The 18,700-nt window shown below is 35.2% G+C and overlaps 1 long non-coding RNA gene across 2 annotated transcripts in view; it reads left to right on the forward strand.

Moving 5' to 3' along the window:
- The first annotated feature begins 8,655 nt into the window (after positions 1 to 8,655).
- Positions 8,656 to 18,700, forward strand: part of LOC138700473 (uncharacterized) — a 263,149-nt gene continuing 253,104 nt past the window's right edge. Inside the window, exon 1 of one of the 2 annotated variants that reach the window (XR_011332355.1) lies at positions 8,656 to 8,881. This is a non-coding gene — a long non-coding RNA (uncharacterized lncRNA). Of the gene's footprint in view, positions 8,882 to 14,029; positions 14,098 to 18,700 lie in introns of those variants that run through there. The other variant, XR_011332356.1, reaches the window with a different exon arrangement.

Genomic DNA, 18,700 nt, shown 5'->3' on the forward strand with positions numbered 1-18,700 from the left:
GAACTGGACCCAGTGTTGCTCTCGGGCCCTGCTGTACCTCTCGCACAGAAAGCATGGGAACTTAGTAAATCCTCCTGTTGGCCGAGATCATGCATATAACTTTCAAGCCCACACAGACAATCTACTTATAATCTGAGTATATTACTTGTGTAAGGATTAGTTGTATGTTCTCGTAAGTTTCTTTTAAGTGCACAGAATGGCCAATAGAAAGTGATGCATATTTGTCACCATTGTGTAAGAGAACAGCTTTTAAGCTTCTTTTATAGAAATCAACAAATAACCTCCCACATTTAGCGAACACACTTTTAAGCTTGTTTTCGCGTTCAGAGTGCAAAGATACATAATTAAGAACTGAAATTCATGAAAAGCTTCTCAGTGGTTGGCCTGTGCTATCAGCAGGGCTTGGAAGGTGAAGACCTATAAATTTCCTAAAAAAATTTTAAAAGACCTAAAGATATACTAAAAAGGACCTAAAGACAGGAAAAAGGGACTTAAAAAAGGTGATCCAAATTAATTAATAATTTTAGTTTCAATTACCCATTTAAAGAATATAATGTTTCAAAAATACAAAATTCTGGTGGTATGCAATATACAGTGCGAAAAAAACTATATGAATGATATGCTTCTTCTTTCATATATTAACTTATATATATATATATATATATATATATATATATATATATATTTAGATTAACATAACTTGAAAAAGGAATTCCGTGTTTGTTAAAAAAAAAGTACTTGGGGAATTCAGAATGAACGATTTTTGCGACCTAGAATGAATACAGCGAACCCGCAATGGACAACCTGGAGAAAGAAATCGAAATTAGTATAACTAGAATAGCCTATCTTGTTTAACCTAGTGTAGTTACAGAAATCGGACTTCGGAAACTTTACCTCGGTTAACATTGCATCATATCACAATAGTCATCTCCATGTTCTTAGGTGTAAAGGATAGTCGGTTTTCTGACAGCACGTTGCGAAACATCTAGAAACTTCTGTCCTCATCAACGGTTGTCATTGGTGCATACTTGAAGCAAGTGAGATCTCGTGGTGAATTGTAAAAATGGAAGTAAAAATGTAGTCGAAAGAAGCTGAAGTTGTAAAAAAAAAAGCCATAACGATCTAACAAGGGTCTAAAAAGGTCCAATAAGCCGAAAAACTCCGAAAAAGACAAAAAAGGACAAATAAAACCCACCATTTTCTGGCCTGCAATGACCCAAAATGAACATATATTATGTTGGGTCTCGTCTTCAGACACTCGAAAAAAAATAAAAAGTATTTTTCCTCAACTTCCGAGCCCTAGTTATCAGTAAAACGATATACATGAAACGATATGATATGTGTACGTTTCTAAACCAAAAAGTCATTTTTAAAGTAGGCCTGCCATTGTTTGAACCCCTTTATTAATCGGTTGCGGTTGCTGCCGTGTGGTATCTGTTGAGAAACTGAAAATTAGTGCTAAAAATATTTTCATTCTAGTGTTGAAAGTACTTTTCACACGTTATTGTGTATAAGCCAATTTTAACACGTTTAAGTATATGCCTATTTCCATAGATAAATATGTTTTACTTGGAAATATATGTTATATTATTACAGAAAGGGGTTTATTAAGAAAATGAAGTACTGGTTTAAAATGCGTTACTAATAGACGTTACTTAATAATAATAATAATAATAATAATAATAATAATAATAATAATAATAATAATAATATTTACTTATTTGAACGATCATAATAATGGTACACTTTTGGTTCGCACTCCCGATGAAGCAAAAGCTTGTGGCCGGGAGTGGAGTTTACATCGAATAATGAAAAAGTAATATTACAAGTTTAAGCCTACACTAAAATAATTATTTAATTGTTTAATTTAAATAATCAAATATAAGTAAGCAAAAGTAAAGTGATGAATATCAAAATAATAATATATTTGCCTTCAATAATTATCTTTCTTTTTTATTTAATGTATCACATCACATTATATTGTACAAATGTTATGTTTTATTTAACGACGCTCGCAACTGCAGAGGTTATATCAGCTTCGCCGGATGTGCCGGAATTTTGTCCCGCAGGAGTTATTTTACATGCCAGTAAATCTACTGACATGAGCCTGATATATATTGTACATGTTTATTGTATTCAGGACCCTTGTGGTCACTCAAATTCTTTGAGCTGATGTCTATAATTTAGAAAAATATATATGAAATACAATGAAATTATATCAAATATATGTAAGCAAAGAAAGTGATGAATATCAAAATAATAATACAAGAAATACAATTAAATTATGTCAGGTAAAACATAGAAGATTCGGTTAACTAGAAAGTAGAAATAATAAAATGAAATTAAAAATATTAAATAATACAATTGTAAAATAAATACAAAATATTATGCAATAATATAATGGAGTAATAATTATTTTATACATAAATGATACTTTAGTTTTAATTGATTTATTGAATTTTGAAAGATTGAAAGATTCCTAACTTAGAAAATATTTGTTTTTTTTTTTTTTCAAAATAATACATAATACAAACACTTTCAAAATAATAAAATTTGATTTTAGACATTTTTCCATTTTGTGACTAGGAATTTTTCAGTGAATATTTCCAGGGAATATTTCTGATGACAAATTTCCCGGGAATTTACCTATCACTGCTTCTAACACTCAAAATAAATTTTGGACCATAAGACTCCTTTATCTCACAAACATCGACAATTACTTACCTATTTTTTATTTAACTAGGAGTGATTTAGTGAAAATGCTACTGGCAGATGTTGGGTTTCAGGATCGGAGCCTACATCTCTGAGAGGTACACACGCGAAATTACACACTGCTGGGTAAGGGAGTAGCCCTATCTGGATGTAGGCGTGGTCCCCGACTCACACGCGGTAACTTATATCATTTACCTCACTCCTGTACTTAACCTGCTTATACCAACACTGCGCTTTATGTCGACCGGCCTTCCTCATGCTATGATTAGCTTCGGGCTATTGATGTTTCAATACTTCTAATATGATGGAAACCTTGATCGTATTATTTACCTTAAACGTAAACACATTAATCATTTTCTATCCTGGAGTGACAGATGGTACGTATAGATTTCTCTTCAAACTATAATTTATGTTGCACAAAACCTGGTATTTGAATGACCACCCATCACGGACAATATGTACTTCCTCGTGTAAATAAAATGGCAGACAAGAAAACGGCAGATGGAGGTAGTGACGAACGTTCGTATATCGATTTATTTCCTTGTCGATTTTCTTACGAATTCCGACGTGTCTGAAGCTGTAACGTTTCAAGTTACAAATACTGCAGATTTGGTTCCGATTCCAGGCAGGAACACATATCGAAACCCTTTTTGTCGTACGGTACTGGTTTGTACAGAGCTAGGAAGTTCGTACCAAAACTGTTAGGTTGTGTGAGCTTGGACTATGTAGGCTATATATCTACCGAATGAAAAATAATAGCGCATCTCTCAATATCAGTGAACCAGAACGACAAACATGTAGTACAGCCGTGTGGTAACCAAACATGTGCTCCAATCGTCCACAGTCTTAAGACAAGAAAATAATAAACGAATATAAAAAAAACAATAATTTGTAATTATAATCTTAGTAACTCCCAAACTAAAACAATTTACACATGCATATGAAAATAATATACAAAGTACACAATTATGATTCTAATAATAATAATAATAATAATAATAATAATAATAATAATAATAATAATAATAATAATAATAATAATAATCCGTGAAGGGCCTAGACCGATCAGCCGGCTGCTGGCCTCAGCCCACATGCCGAAGCAGAGGTGGACGATCAACCAACCAGAATGGGGATATCGTGTGGTTAGCACGATGATCCCCCCAACCATTATAGTTGGCATTTGCAACCGGATTTCGCTACCTATTGTAGCTCCCCAAGTGCATCACGATGCTGGGTGGGCACTGGTCCCATATACCGGCCGAAATTTAATGAAAAATTTCTTCCTCCATGAGGACTCGAACCAGCGCGCATTCTGTAACGCGAGCCCTATGCAGGATACCTTAAACCATGACGCCACGGCGCGGGACAATTATGATTCTAGCTCATTATAACAAATAACAATGAACATTTATATTTTATCAAAAGAAATACTCTTTCTATGTTCAGAAAAAAATAAAAACAATATAATTCGTACTCTGAAAATATTCGTTCTACGTCACAAGACGTTACTCGAACAAATCTAAATGATACAATATATCGTACTATCATCGAAGAGAACAACTATTTTGTTAATCTAATAGTGTATCTTGTATGTGGCACATAATATTAAACCCATATTTGTTTTCAAGAAAATTTTTCGTTTCTATTGTAATTGCAGCTAGGAAGTTTGTATCGTAATTCCTATGTTGAACTTGGACTGAAAAGCAACCGAATGCATAGCAGCACGAGACGTCAACATTTAACGAAGAATAATCCGGGAAAGAATAAACGTGTTACACACTCCTGTTTGCTTAATTATTTAATAACTGAAGAGTTTACTTTTCTTTAAATCAAGCATAATATTAATATTACGTAAATAATACAATAATAACAGAATAACTCACTTTTTTCAGAACCTAAAATATTAATATAAATGAACAATATTCTTCAAATTATTGACGACTCTACACAGCTCCAGAGAATGATACTATGAACATATTGTGTATCATAGACAAATAACTGTGTATCGTCTGTACCGAGCGGAGCAGGGCCAGAGTCCGAGCAGGGCGAGGCGCGGGTGACATCTATAGGCTACTCCCCGATGTACTTAACTGAAATCTACTGCTGTGGTAAGAACTTCCTACCTATGATACTGACTGGTGAACAGATAGTCAACTTGAAACCATAGTAACGCACTCTATCGGTCCCCACCATTGCGATCCTAGTTGTGTTATTACAGAAAGACGTTTATGAGGAGAATGAAGTAGGCCTAATGTTTTAAAAATGTTACTAGTAGGCGTTACTTCAGAATATAGACAGTTTCAAAACGCAATGTGTTCCTACTTCGATTAATATCGATCGGGTAGAAGCCATCTGGATCTCGGATACCTTTTCGTATGTTACTGCAGTTTAATGAGCTGTTTAGTCTAACTCAAAACCATATTATACCTATCGATGTGCTGAGCAATAATGAAACTGTCTTAAAAATCCGCCAACATAACAATCAATTAACTAATGCTATTATCAGCAGACGGAGTCCTGGGCTTCCACGACATCACTGACGCCCGTGTCTAGGTCAGATGTAACAGCATTCAGATCGTGACCTGAGGGACGCCAGCTACACCAGTCGAAGGAATCCAGACCAGGCTATGCACTTGCTTCTTGGGTCTTGCAACAATTGTGAACATCTCCACTGGTCACCCTTGGTGACTCATGTCGCAGCGTATCCGGCTGCAAATCCGGAGAATCCGGGTTCGACTACCGGCAGAGGATTAGAGATTTACCTATCACGTACCTTACGGATTGGACGTGTTTCCTTTGTTCTGTGTTGTCTTCAGCGATACTCTTGTGTCAGACTGTATACAGTCGAGCCGCAGTATTTGTGTAACTAACGAGTAGTGATTAAGCATCTGATGAGGTAAATAAAACATAATTAACTATAAAATGATGATGATGAGTGATGAAAATACTTACTTACTTAAATGGCTTTTAGAGAACCCGGGGGTTCATTGCCGCCCTCACATAAGCCCGCCACCGGTCCCTGTTCTGAGCAAGATTAATCCAGTTCCTATCATCATATCCCACCTCCCTCAAATCCATTTTAATATTATCCTCCCATTTACGTCTCTGTCTTCCCAAAGGTATTTTTCCCTCAGGTCCTCCAACTAACACTCTATATGTATTTATGGAAATGCGGATTTGACCCTAAATCAAGAGCTCGATTACCATTCTCTCTATGATTTTTTCTAATTGCAGTAATTTTCCTAATCTTTGATGTAGAAATTGCCCTATTATTAACAATAACAATTATTATATATACATCAAGAATTATAATATGAACAATTATCAGAACAATATTTTTATTAATTCTGGTAGTAGGCCTATACCATGAATGAAATCAAGGATCATTAGAATGAGCATCATAGGATAGTAGTTAACTATAACATTTGGGTTGCATTAAAAAAGTATTGATTATTCAATCTATCTTAAATAAGAAGCAACTGATTGCAATCAGTTTCGACCTGATATTTAGATAGATATTATCCTTATTTTTAACTGAAACCAAAAAGAGGTATATTACTGTTAATAATAAAATTGAATTAAATGTTCCAGTTAAGGAAATGTGTAAAAAAGGTAAAAAGTGAGTAAAGGTATCCCCGTAACATGCCATGAAAGCACTTGGGGGGCATGGAGGTAGAGCCCCATGCTTTCCATGACCTCGGCACTAGAATGAGGTGGTGTGGTCGGCACCACGCTCTGGCCGCCTTTTACCCCCGGGAAACACCCGGTACTCAATTTTATAGGAGGCTGAGTGAACCTCGGGGCCGTTCTGAAAGTTTGGCAACGAGAAAAAAATCCTATCACCACCTGGGATCGAACCCCGGACCTTCCAGTCCGTAGCCAGCTGCTGGCCGCCCTAAGGAAATGTGTAGAACAAGTAAAAGCTGCTAACTTATTACTTTAGCGGTTAAACTCCGTTTACATTTCTAACTTATATAGTTTATTATATATGCGCTGCCCATCTTAACACTTCCTTAGGAAAGAATAAATTATATTTTATCAGAAAGAAGGATTTTTTTTTATTTGAAACACTTAAAATGTTTAGTCATTCATCGTGATGTATAGAGACTCGTAAAGCAAACACTAATAATTTGTTTTATTTTCTCATGAAATTTCGGTCAGGCTTTTTTGGGAAAGAAATGGAACATAGACTCGTTACGGCAAATAAGTGTTACTACTCCCTTGACAAATTGCTTAGTTCCAAACTCCATCTAGATTATCAAAATTAAGATGCTATAAAACAGTAATCCTACCAACTCTCCTATATTGCTGTGAAACTTGGATATTAAGAAAAAAAAAGTAACAAAATCCCTTTTTACTTTTGAGAACAAAATCTTGAGGAATATTTTTGGTCCCATTCAAGAAAATAACACCTGGAGAATTTTGTACAACAGGGAACTAAGGGATATTTATAAAGATCCGGACATAATAGCCTTAATAAAAAGTCGAAGACTACGTTGGCTTGGACACGTTCTACGGCGTGATGAAGACTCTCTTCTACGAAAAGCTTTCGACTATTCTCCAAGATGTACGAGACCTCTTGGTAGACCTCATCTCCGTTGGCAGGACCAAGTATATGATAATCTTTCTACAGTGGGAAGACGACAAGAAGATGCAGAGAACAGAGACGAATGACGATATATCGTGAATGAGGCTAAAAACCTCTTAGGTTTTGAAATGCATTACATTGATTGATTGATCGATTGTATGGGACCGGTGTCCACCCAGCATCGTGATGCACTTGGGGAGCTACGATAGGTAGCGAAATCCGGATACGAAAGCCAGCTATAACGGCTGGGGGGGGATCATTGTGCTAACCACACGATACCTTCATTCTGGTTGGATGATCGTTCACCTCTGCTTCGGCATGTGGACGTGAGGCCAGCAGCTGGCTGGTCGGATATGGTCCTTCATGAGCTGTCGTGGCTGGGATTATTATTATTATTATTATTATTATTATTATTATTATTATTATTATTACTTACAAATGACTTTTAAGGAACCCGGAGGTTCATTGCCGCCCTCACATAAGCCCGCCATCGGTCCCTGTCTTGAGCTAGATTAAACCAGTCCCTACCATCATATCCCACCTCCCTCAATATTATTATTATTATTATTATTATTATTATTATTATTATTATTATTATTATTATATAAGTTCATATTAAGGGGAACTGAGAGAGCTGGAGAGAGGCAACAAGAATGACTTTACAAGTACCCTACGACGGCGAAGACAATATCTGAAGAAATAAGAGTCTATCCGAGAAAATGAATTACGAAATTTATAAACATTTCTAAGAAATACAACGGGGAAATAACTCAAAGCCATTTATGTATGATGTATGAGGTACAATAGATGAAATGGCCATGATCTTCGAGTAACAATAGTGTCGACTAGAGTAAAAAGGTCTTATATGTACGTTACTAAGGACGCCAATTAATCTTGTGTATTCTATCCCCGATTCCCTCTGTTTCCATTTCTGTAACTACACGTAATGATCAAGTTTACAGGTATCTTACAGTTTATAAATAGAAGAACTGGAAGGCAAACAAGAAACCAAACTAAGCCAACTATCTAGAGTTTAGTCATAGTGTAGAAGGAATTTTTCATCTCGACGTAACAGGTAGCAAACCTTAAAGCCATGTTATTATTTTTTTTTTTCGATCTAACTACATTTTAGTGCCGATCATGTTTATCTGGTTTTTGAACCAGTTTCACAACATCAGTTTCTATATAGTAGCCCCGCATCGAATGCAGTAGACTTTTTTAAAATAAAGAATAAAAATAAAACTCTTGATTCTATATGTATTCGTCTATACGAGGCGGTTGTTGTCTTCTCCCCCCCCCCCAACCTAACTTTCCTACGACACTTCACTTTTATTTTAGAATAACGTTCGGCGCTACTGGATCTAAACAACTGTTAACGTTACTGGTGATATTGTTTAACGGTGATCTATTACGTTCGAGTCTTATTGACGGTAACTCTTGATTACATATGAGTCATCCGAACTTGCACACAAGGAATCCAGGACGTCTATGCTAATACCATGAGGTCGGGAGTTACAAGAAGGACGGCGGGATTGCTTCGTTACGTCACTTAACATCCTTTTCAACGCTCCATTGCACAATGTAAGTACACACCTGCTGTTCTGACATAATATTGTCATAGATCTTTACCAAAGCGTGGCATCACATCACGTGATATTTTACTGTTTTGTAGCAAAGAAAATTTAATCTAATTATCTTTTTATGTAACCCATTACCAGCATTATTCAATTAAGTATTCAACGTGAAATAAAATTTAAAATCTTCATCAATCTCTGTAGATAAAGGAATATCATTTATCGCTAAAATTCTGAAGAAAAGTGAAGTTTTAGATCTTTGGTATGTGATCTTTGTCTTGTATGTCTGTTGTCTTAAGCAGCGACCTTGCGTCGTGCTTACCACGCTACTAAGGAGTCCCGTTGTCTGTGAATATAGTGAGGGTCACATAAGAACAATTCCTAAACAGCAAATATTGCCGTCTTGTCAGGGTTGCCAACTGTTACCAGATATCACACGATCCTACGTACTAAATGACTTATTTACTTACCGTACTTTATGTTGGAAGGTTATTCTAAATAATTCAATAATTTGTAACATATTTTCGTAGGCAAACTATACGAGAAAGGGATCAACATGTCAAGTATTTTGTCTGGCAATACGAAATTCATTGGTTTGACTAAACAATTGACTCACGAGACCTAACCTAAACATGTATTTTGTTTGGACACATGAAATTTCTTGAATTATAACCACAACGCAACATATAAAATAACTATTATGTATTAATATTAATACTTATATTAATTAATTATTAGTATGTTTTCACCAGCTTCCAGTAACCGGCTCAGAAATCTAGTAGAATTTTAATTTCATGGAACTCCAGTACCGACAAATATTGTTGATATTTGTCTCAGCTGCCAACATACCAGTTACAAAATCACTACCATTTGTAGTATTTGTCAGTATCGAAATTCGAAACGAAGTTGTCAAAAGAAAATTCAACCTGCAAACTAGAAAATCACTACAATCCACTAGCATATGTAGTAATGGGGGAAAAATGGTTAGGTTTCACTCTTAGGGTATGAAGTAAGCTGACTCGGACTATAGTTAGTGTTGATTCATTGAAATTCCTCACAAGAATGGGAATGGAGAGCTTCAAAGGGTTTAAACGTACATAGCAGATGTTAGTGTTTATGGTAATTCAGATCTTCAAGCTTGTTTTGTGCTAGAAGCATAGAAAGTCCTCTGTTTCGTTTTAGATCCGACATTCTCATCCATTTGATTTATAGTTTAATATTTGCTTCGGTGGTCATCTTTCTTCCTTCGTAGATCGTCTGTGAACTGATCTTGTTTCATTGTTCTATTTAGTTTATTCTTTAACTTATTTACATTTAATTATACATCTTGATTACACAACTTTTAACACTATATCACTTCGGAAAACGTATTATGTGTCTTTCTCGTGTTAAATTTTACATTAAATCGTTAACATGTTTCAGCCTGTTATCGACCATCTTCAGAACTGGTTGTTGCTGGTCTTGGCGCCTTTTATTTGTGTTTCCTCTTGGGGTGTGTTTGTGTAGTGTAATGTGGAGTCAAAGAGTATGTGTGTTCTGAAATTGAGTTGTGCGTTGAGAATTTCATTTAGATGTGTTTTTGTGTGTCTATATTATTTCGTATTGTTCTAGTGTGTTTAGTTACTGACTTTTTTTGTTGAATATGTTGAATTTCCATGTCTGTGTTGATGTCTCTGTAGGTGTGGTTAGCATTTTTGATGTGTTCTGCATATTTGGAAGTGTTTTGTAGTTTTGTTATGGCTGTGATGTGTTCTTTGTAACGAGTTTGAAGTGATCTGCCTGCTTGTCCTATGTAGAAGTTGTTGCAGATGTTGCATTTGAGTTTGTATACGCATGTGTGATTGTATTTGTTTGTGTTGTTTGTATGTTGAGATGCTTATGTAGAGTGTTATTTTGTTCTGTATGCGATGTTGTAATTTAATTTCTTGAATGAAGTTGCATTCTTGTGTGTGTTTTTATTTTCTTATGTTAGTTTGATGTATTTTTTTTGTGTTCTTGTGTTTGTGTTGTATTCTTATGCTTTTTGTGATTATGTTTTGTCTTTCTTAGTATGTTGCCTATTATATTGGGGTTGTACATTTAATTGTTGCGAATTATACTCCTTTCATAGAGAATTTATACTTCATATTCCTTATATTGTATTTGTTCTGTTTTGGTCTAAGTGGTGGCCTTATGTCATGCAAGCCTCATATTCAGCGAGTGACTTTTCTTGTTCATATCTAGTGGTGTGTAAACATTTAAGAGATTTACAAGGGATTTATTTATTTTTTGTTAAAACTGGAAAAACTCGAGGCACATTAAGTATAGAATGAAGCGAGAAGACGTACCTCATATAAACCACGAAATTAATCTTATTCTGTAACTATGGCACCACAATTTAGGTTATGTGCATTTTCTGCTTCTCCTCTCAATATACTCTACAGTTCCTTCAGTATAACAGCGAAACTCGGATTGAGACAAGTGGCCGATAGGCTTGGAGATTACATATTCAGTTTTTCTCGTCCACACCTGTGGAGTAACAGTTGGCGCGTCTGGCCGCAAAACCAGGTGGCCCGGGTTCGATTCTCGGTCAGGGCAGGTTACCTGGTTGAGGTTTTTCCAGGGTCTTCCCTCAACCCAATATGAGCAAATGCTGGGTAACTTTCGGTGCTGGACCCCAGACTCATTTCACCGGCATTATCACCTTCATTTTATTCAGACGCTAAATAACCTAAGATGTTGATAAAGCGTCGTAAATAACCTACTAAAAACAAGTTTTTCTCAGCCCCGAACTTCGTTGCAAGGACTCGTTTTCGCGACATTTTAATGTTTATCTTCCCATTCCACCTTTTCATTCATTCATTCATTCATTCATTCACTCATCACGAGTGACGATACAGTAAACCTTTCATGCTAAAACGTTACAATTTTTCTCTATTTGTACTCCTAAAATTAGACGCTTCACGCCGCTTTCAGGAATGTTTGTCCAAACATTTTCGTCCAATACAAATACAATATTTCGTCCAAATTTCTATGATCAACACACTTAAGTCCAGTGGAATAAGTCCATAGCATTTTCGTCCAAGAGTAAATTTCATCCAGAAATTTTTTAGTCCAACATAGCCTACATATTTTCCAATCGTGATTGATTTTGGATATTCAGATACTAGAATAACATTTTAAACAAATGCCAACAATATAATACCAAACAATGGAGAACTGAAAAATGGACAGGTGGTGCTAGGGAAATGCATACATCAGTTTCACTTAAAATTATCAGGTATGGATTCCAAAGTAATTACTTCAAAAAGGAACAAATCATTGCCCATAAAAGACAGCTACTGTTATCAACACCACTCTTATAATAAGGATCCAACCAAGATATATTGGCGATGTGAGAATCGGTCAACCTGTAATGAAATTACACAGCAACCCGCAGAACCCCGGAGATGGAAATTAAAGAAGGAAATTACACTTTCTAAGAAATAGCTAGAATAGTTAGAATTTATAAAACAGTTATATTACCGGTTGTTCTGTATGTCTGTGAAACTTGGACTCTTACTTTGAGAGAGGAACAGAGATTAAAGGTGTTTGAAAATAAGGTTCTTAGGAAAATATTTGGGGCTAAGAGGGATGAAGTTACATGAGAATGGAGAAAGTTACACAACGCAGAACTTCACATATTGTATTCTTCACCTGACATAATTAGGAACATTAAATCCAGACGTTTGAGATGGGCAGGGCATAGCCTATAGCAAGTATGGGCGAATCCAGAAATGTATATAGAGTGTTAGTTGGGAGGCCGGAGGGAAAAAGACCTTTGGGGAGGCTGAGACGTAGATGGGAGGATAATATTAAAATGGATTTGAGGGAGATGGGATATGATAATAGAGAGTGGATTAATCTTGCACAGGATAGGGACCGATGGCGGGCTTATGTGAGGGCGGCAATGAACCTTCGGGTTCCTTAAAAGCCATTTGTAAGTAAGTATGTAAGTAAGTATGTAAGTAAGTAAGTAAGGAAGTAAGTAAGTAAGTAAATAAGTAAGAAATAGCTGCTACATTGAATGCATGATCTTTGTTCTTTGAAATAACTGAAAATAAATCTCATATTTTATTTCAGTGATTCTTTTTTGTAATAAACACAGCTACGGAAATTTCATTGAAATAAATTTGGACTAAATCAGGTAAGGACAATATATATATATATATATATATATATATATATATATATATATATATATATTTGTGGACAAAATTTGATGCAGGACAAACATATAACTGGACAAACGTAAAATTAGGACCAAATTACGTAATGGACTAACATTCTGCTAACCTTCACGCCAAAATAATCCGCTACTGATATACTCCGAAAACTGAAGATCTTTGGAACGTAAATTCTGACACGATGTTTTAATTTTATTATTGTTGTAATAATTTTGTTAAAATAAAATTTCCTCTACCTTAGAAAGCACTAAACTTAAAAAAAGAAATTGTTGTGTTCGAATGCTGAAAAATATTTTAAATTAATAATAATAATAGTAATAATAATAATAATAATAATAATAATAGTAACATCATCATCATCAGTATTGTCATCTTCAGGGTTCACAGGACCGATGACTAACTCAGCTGCTCTCACGAAGCTTTGTGTAGACTACACTCGCGAGCTAAAAAGAGCACCGTTGGCATTGCAAGCATTGGAACGATTGGCCTATGCTCTTGTATACTGCAAATGCGCAGCGAAGAATGCTCTTACACAAAGGTCATCACTGATCTACAGGCACGCTCATGAGTCCATGGCTGCACGCAGACACAAAATTTTAAGAAAATACTTTTTCCATTTCAAGGATGCTAAGAGTTCGAGGCCTCGTTATTTGAAAGTCTAAAAATATCATTTTTTTTTTCTGAATGAAAATGAGTTTTTCGCACTTCGTACCAATGCACTGATAAAGTGTAAAGCTTGTATAAGGTAAACTCGGCTAATTTCGCAGTGCATCTAATTTCGCAATGTCGCACATATTTATTACTTGTGGAGTTGTCCCTCTTCGTTTGAGTTTATAAAAAAATACGGATAAATGCCAGAACCTGTCGGGGATGTTTCATGCAGGAAAATCCTATTGCAACTCATTCTGGCGAAAGTTACACAACTATCTGCTTTAGTAGGTGTGGGTTTGCTGAGATAGCGTGAATGAATTTGTAGTGTTTCTGCACATTAGGCTATATCGTCGAGATATTCAGAACTGTAAGTATCACACTACGATTAACGAATTCTCTACATTCTTATGATTAATTTGAATCCTTGCTTGTTGTTTTATCTAATATAGTTTGTTCGTAATATGCTTTTGCTAGTATTCAATTTCTTAATTATTTTCCGCTAGTTGCCGGCAAAGCAGTTCGAGTGGCACGCAGATTCGAACTTCCTTTAAGAAGTGCTATGGGCTAAGTATGCGCCAGCTAGAAAATCTGTCTTACCATAGAGTAGCAGCCTCAACTCGCTCGAATTTGAACGATTTTTACGATGTGTTAGGAAGTGTGTATAAGAAAGCAGAACTGAGTACCAAGCCTAATCTCATTTGAAATTTAAATGAAACAGGGTTTTCATTGGTTACCAAACCAAAAAAAGGAACAAAGTCTGCCCATCTTCAGACAATGGCAGAGAAAGGAGAAACAATTGTCGTTTTTTATATATTTTTTAAATTTATTGGGTTATCTTACGACGCTGTATCAACATCTAGATTATTTAGCTTCTGAATGAAATGAAGGTGATAATGCCTGCGAAATGAGTCCGGGGTCCAGCACCGAAATTTACCCAGTATTTGCTCGTATTTGGTTGAGGGAAAACCCCGGAAAGAACCTCAACCAGGTAACTTGCCCCGACCGGGATTCGAACCCGGGCCACCTGGTTTCGCGGCCAGACGCGCTGACCGTTACTCCACAGGTGTGGACACAATTGTCGTGCTAGCGGATTCGGATTATGCCTAAATAGTTCTCATAATATGTTTTTTTTTATGTCTTTGGCATAATGTTTAATGCAGATATGAATTAGATAAATTTATTAATTTACAATTAATATGCAAGCCTTTTCCTGTTATTAATGTTAATAATTGAAGCCCAGTTGTTCTATATTTATTACCTAGTTTGTTAATGTGTGTACAGTTCATGTGTGTAAACATGTACGGATGTTTAGATTACATTAAAACGTTTTGAGCTAGAAAGAGTATTCTTGAGAATTGCACAAGTGTTACTGCGAAATTGCCCGAGCAGTACTGCGAAGTTACACGAATTCCTGAAACACACACATATGATCTCATGTTTTAGATGGAGCTATTTCCCTGTTGAGATACACATAAAAAATAAAATTTTTATACCAACCAATACTATTATAACTAGTGATTAACAGCTCCATGAAGGAATTTTTTTTCAAGCATTTTTTGGTGTAACTATAGACAGAAAACCTTTAATACTGCGAAATTAGCCGTGTTTGCCTTAGATGTCTTGTGTAAAGTAGATACTAATTAGGATGTATAATTCATGCGACTTTTATAATATCGAGTGCAATAATTAATTTAATAAACTTGCGAAATTCTCACAAATTTTCATTGTTGATTTCATAAGAATATGGCTGTAACAAAATTCACAGTCTTATTGAAATATAACTTGCGTTTGTTTGAAATAATTGCATTCTTCTTCCACTTTGACTTCACTTAGGCCTATATTACACTATAAAATTTCTGTGTTACAGAACACGATAAAATTTTTGATCAAATATGTATGATCTAATGTAAGATTTTGAGTATTTTACACTATGTCGAAGCCTTTTTCATATCTTTCATCATAGTTCGAACAAGCGATCCACAACAGTTCTATGCTTGAATAATTTCAAGGAAAAATTGTTCCGGGTACCGGGATCGATACCCGGCCTCGGAACAATTTTTCCTTGAAATTATTCAAACCTGCTTTACAGGGAGCTACTACCTGAAAGCCAGATTTGTATAGTTCTATGCTTGTTGCAATAGTAAGTGCAATAATGATTATTGCATTAATACTAAAGAATAATTCAAAGAAAAAACGTATTTCGTTGGCTTAGAGCGTAAACTTGCTAACAACAATAGATCCCTAATAGAAACTACAACAACCAAATTTCTTGGCTTAAAAATCGATAATGTGTTAAATTGGAAAAATCATATTAAAGAAATTACCCCCAAACTAAATTCAGCTTGTTTTGCTATTAGATCTATGCTAAATATAGTAAATATCAATACCTTAAAAACAATAGACTTTGCATACTTCCACTCAGTAATGAGTTTTGGAATAATATTCTGGGGAAATTCCACAGATGGTAACAGTATATTTCTATTACAAAAAAAGAGTAATTAGAATAATAGTAGGTGCGAAATCTAGGGAATCTTGTAGGACTATTTTCAAAAAACTACAAATAATGCCCTTGTCTTGTCAGTATATCTTTTCATTATTAATAATCTTCTTCGTATGTAATCGTGAAAACTTTGTAACTAATTCAACACTTCATAGCATAAATACACGTCAAAAAATGACTTTCATACTCCATCGGCAAGTCTATCGTGCTATCAAAAAGGAGTGCGTTATGTGGCATTAACAATTTTTAATAGCCTCCCTATCGATATAAAAAATGAAACTCAAAACATAAAATTATTTCGGGCCAAATTAAAGAAGTACCTAATTTCTCACGCCTTCTATTCTGTACGTGAATTCATGACATTCAATAACATTTCATGAAATTGATACTAAAACTTTGTCTTTTACTAGTAGACTATATTGTAAATCTCTTCTGTATATATTTCATCTAGACTGTGACTATAAATTAAGATTTTATATTAGTATTAAGTTTTTTGTCTTGTTCCATATTCTAGCTGTAAGCAATGTATGAATATCTTGGGATGTTAATAAATACAATACAATACAACAAGGAAATTTTACAGGGGAAACAGAATACTGAGTATAAATTAAATCTGAAGCTTTAGGACCAAATCCAAAGTACAGACCTGGTCCTCAAGTTTCAGAGTTAATTTATACTCCGTGTTTTCTTTCCACTGTAAAATTTCCTTTTTATTAGTTAGCAGGTTTACACTCTAAGCTGACGATTTGGTTAGAGATTGGGGCAGGGAGAAAGATACAAAAGGATCCATCAAACTCTATTGACAGAACTTCCAGTGTGAACGTGTGAAATCCTATATATACTAAGTATTTAATAATGAATAATGAAACATTTCATGTGACTAAGTGCGATATTAAAAGTTTTGTGTTTTCACAGACCATGTGTAATTAGGGGAGAGTTGGGTAGTAGCGGACATCGGGTAATATCGGACAGTGAGTTTCTTTCATCTACCACCATATGATAACACCTGAATGACATGGTTACGTTTCTGCGATGTCGCATACAGAAACGTAACCATGTTATTCAGATACTACCATCTGGTGGTAGATGAAAGAAACGCAGTGTCCGATATTACCCGATGTCCGATAATATCCAACTCTCCCCTAGTGACCGCCATTTTCTTTCTTCTCAATCACAGATTTCATCAAAGGTGTGATGATGACCACGTAATAGATTTTATCATATATATTTTATCAAAGTTCTGTGACACAGAAATTTGATAGTGTAATATATGGCTTAGGCCTATACGTGTTGATATAAAGTTCTGACAAGTAACTAACATTACAGAATAAATAACAGAGAAGCCGTCTGTACATCATACAGGCAGCCAAGTGCACAACAAGCTGAATGGCTAACGGCTTCAGGATATCCTTTGAACAGTTGACAGCGCGAACTTTTCATAACATAGATCTCCGTCTTGCATACCAGGTCAGTTCACGTCTTTCATTCATCAGGAAACAACGTGTTTTTATAAGGTCAATTTAGATTACTGGAGAATAAAGTATACTATGGTCCGTCGCTATTGCTCAGTAGACAGCGCGTATGCATCCCAACCAAGCGGTCCTTGATTCGATTCCTAAAGTCGGAGGAGATTTATCGTCATTCTACGGAAGTGGGGGGAGGGAGCTCCCTTGTCTTGTATTTGTCTTGTGATATCTCAGCGGTAGTCCTGCATCGTGCTGACCACATAGTCAAGGAGGCTCGTATTTTTGGAAAGCATTGTCAAAACATTTAGAATTCTAGAGATGATGTGGTAGCGCCTCGAGAAGATGAAAGAGTGTAGGCCTACTAAATGTATGCCATGTAATTATTAAATATTTAGAAAAGATTATATTGACACCATTCAACATGTAAAAAAGCTATAAATAACAGTCAACCCTTCAATAACATTTATTTATTTATTTATTTATATGCTGGACAACAACCATTGGCCAATAAAAGTCCAGCACAGTGATACAATTAATACAATAAAATGAACAACTATGGTACAAATTAAATAACTGAGATAACAACAAGAACATGGATTACAATGATTATTTTACAAGAATTAATACTATAAAATTTTAGGGAAAGGAGTTGATTCTTACAAAGATATTACCAATTTGTGTATAAGGATTATGCAAATAATATTAGCAAAGACATTGCCATATTCTAATACTTTTATACATTGAATGGATGGAAATCGCCTACATGTAAGTTAGCATTTTAATACATTTGGAGACCGGCGAGGAAGATTTAGAATATAGATTAGAATATAGAAGAGTTTGTGATGTCTCATGTCCTTCATAGGAATACGAAGGCTGACACTGTTTAAGAAAGATTGACAATTAATGTCACCTTTAAGGACCTTACATAAGAATAAGTAATCGAGATCATGACGTCTAGTATACAAGCTTCGACATTTAAAGTGCTGGCATTTTTATCATAGCTA

Source organism: Periplaneta americana, chromosome 5, assembly GCF_040183065.1.
Source record: "Periplaneta americana isolate PAMFEO1 chromosome 5, P.americana_PAMFEO1_priV1, whole genome shotgun sequence".
In the NCBI taxonomy this organism is placed as follows: Eukaryota; Metazoa; Arthropoda; class Insecta; order Blattodea; family Blattidae; genus Periplaneta; species Periplaneta americana.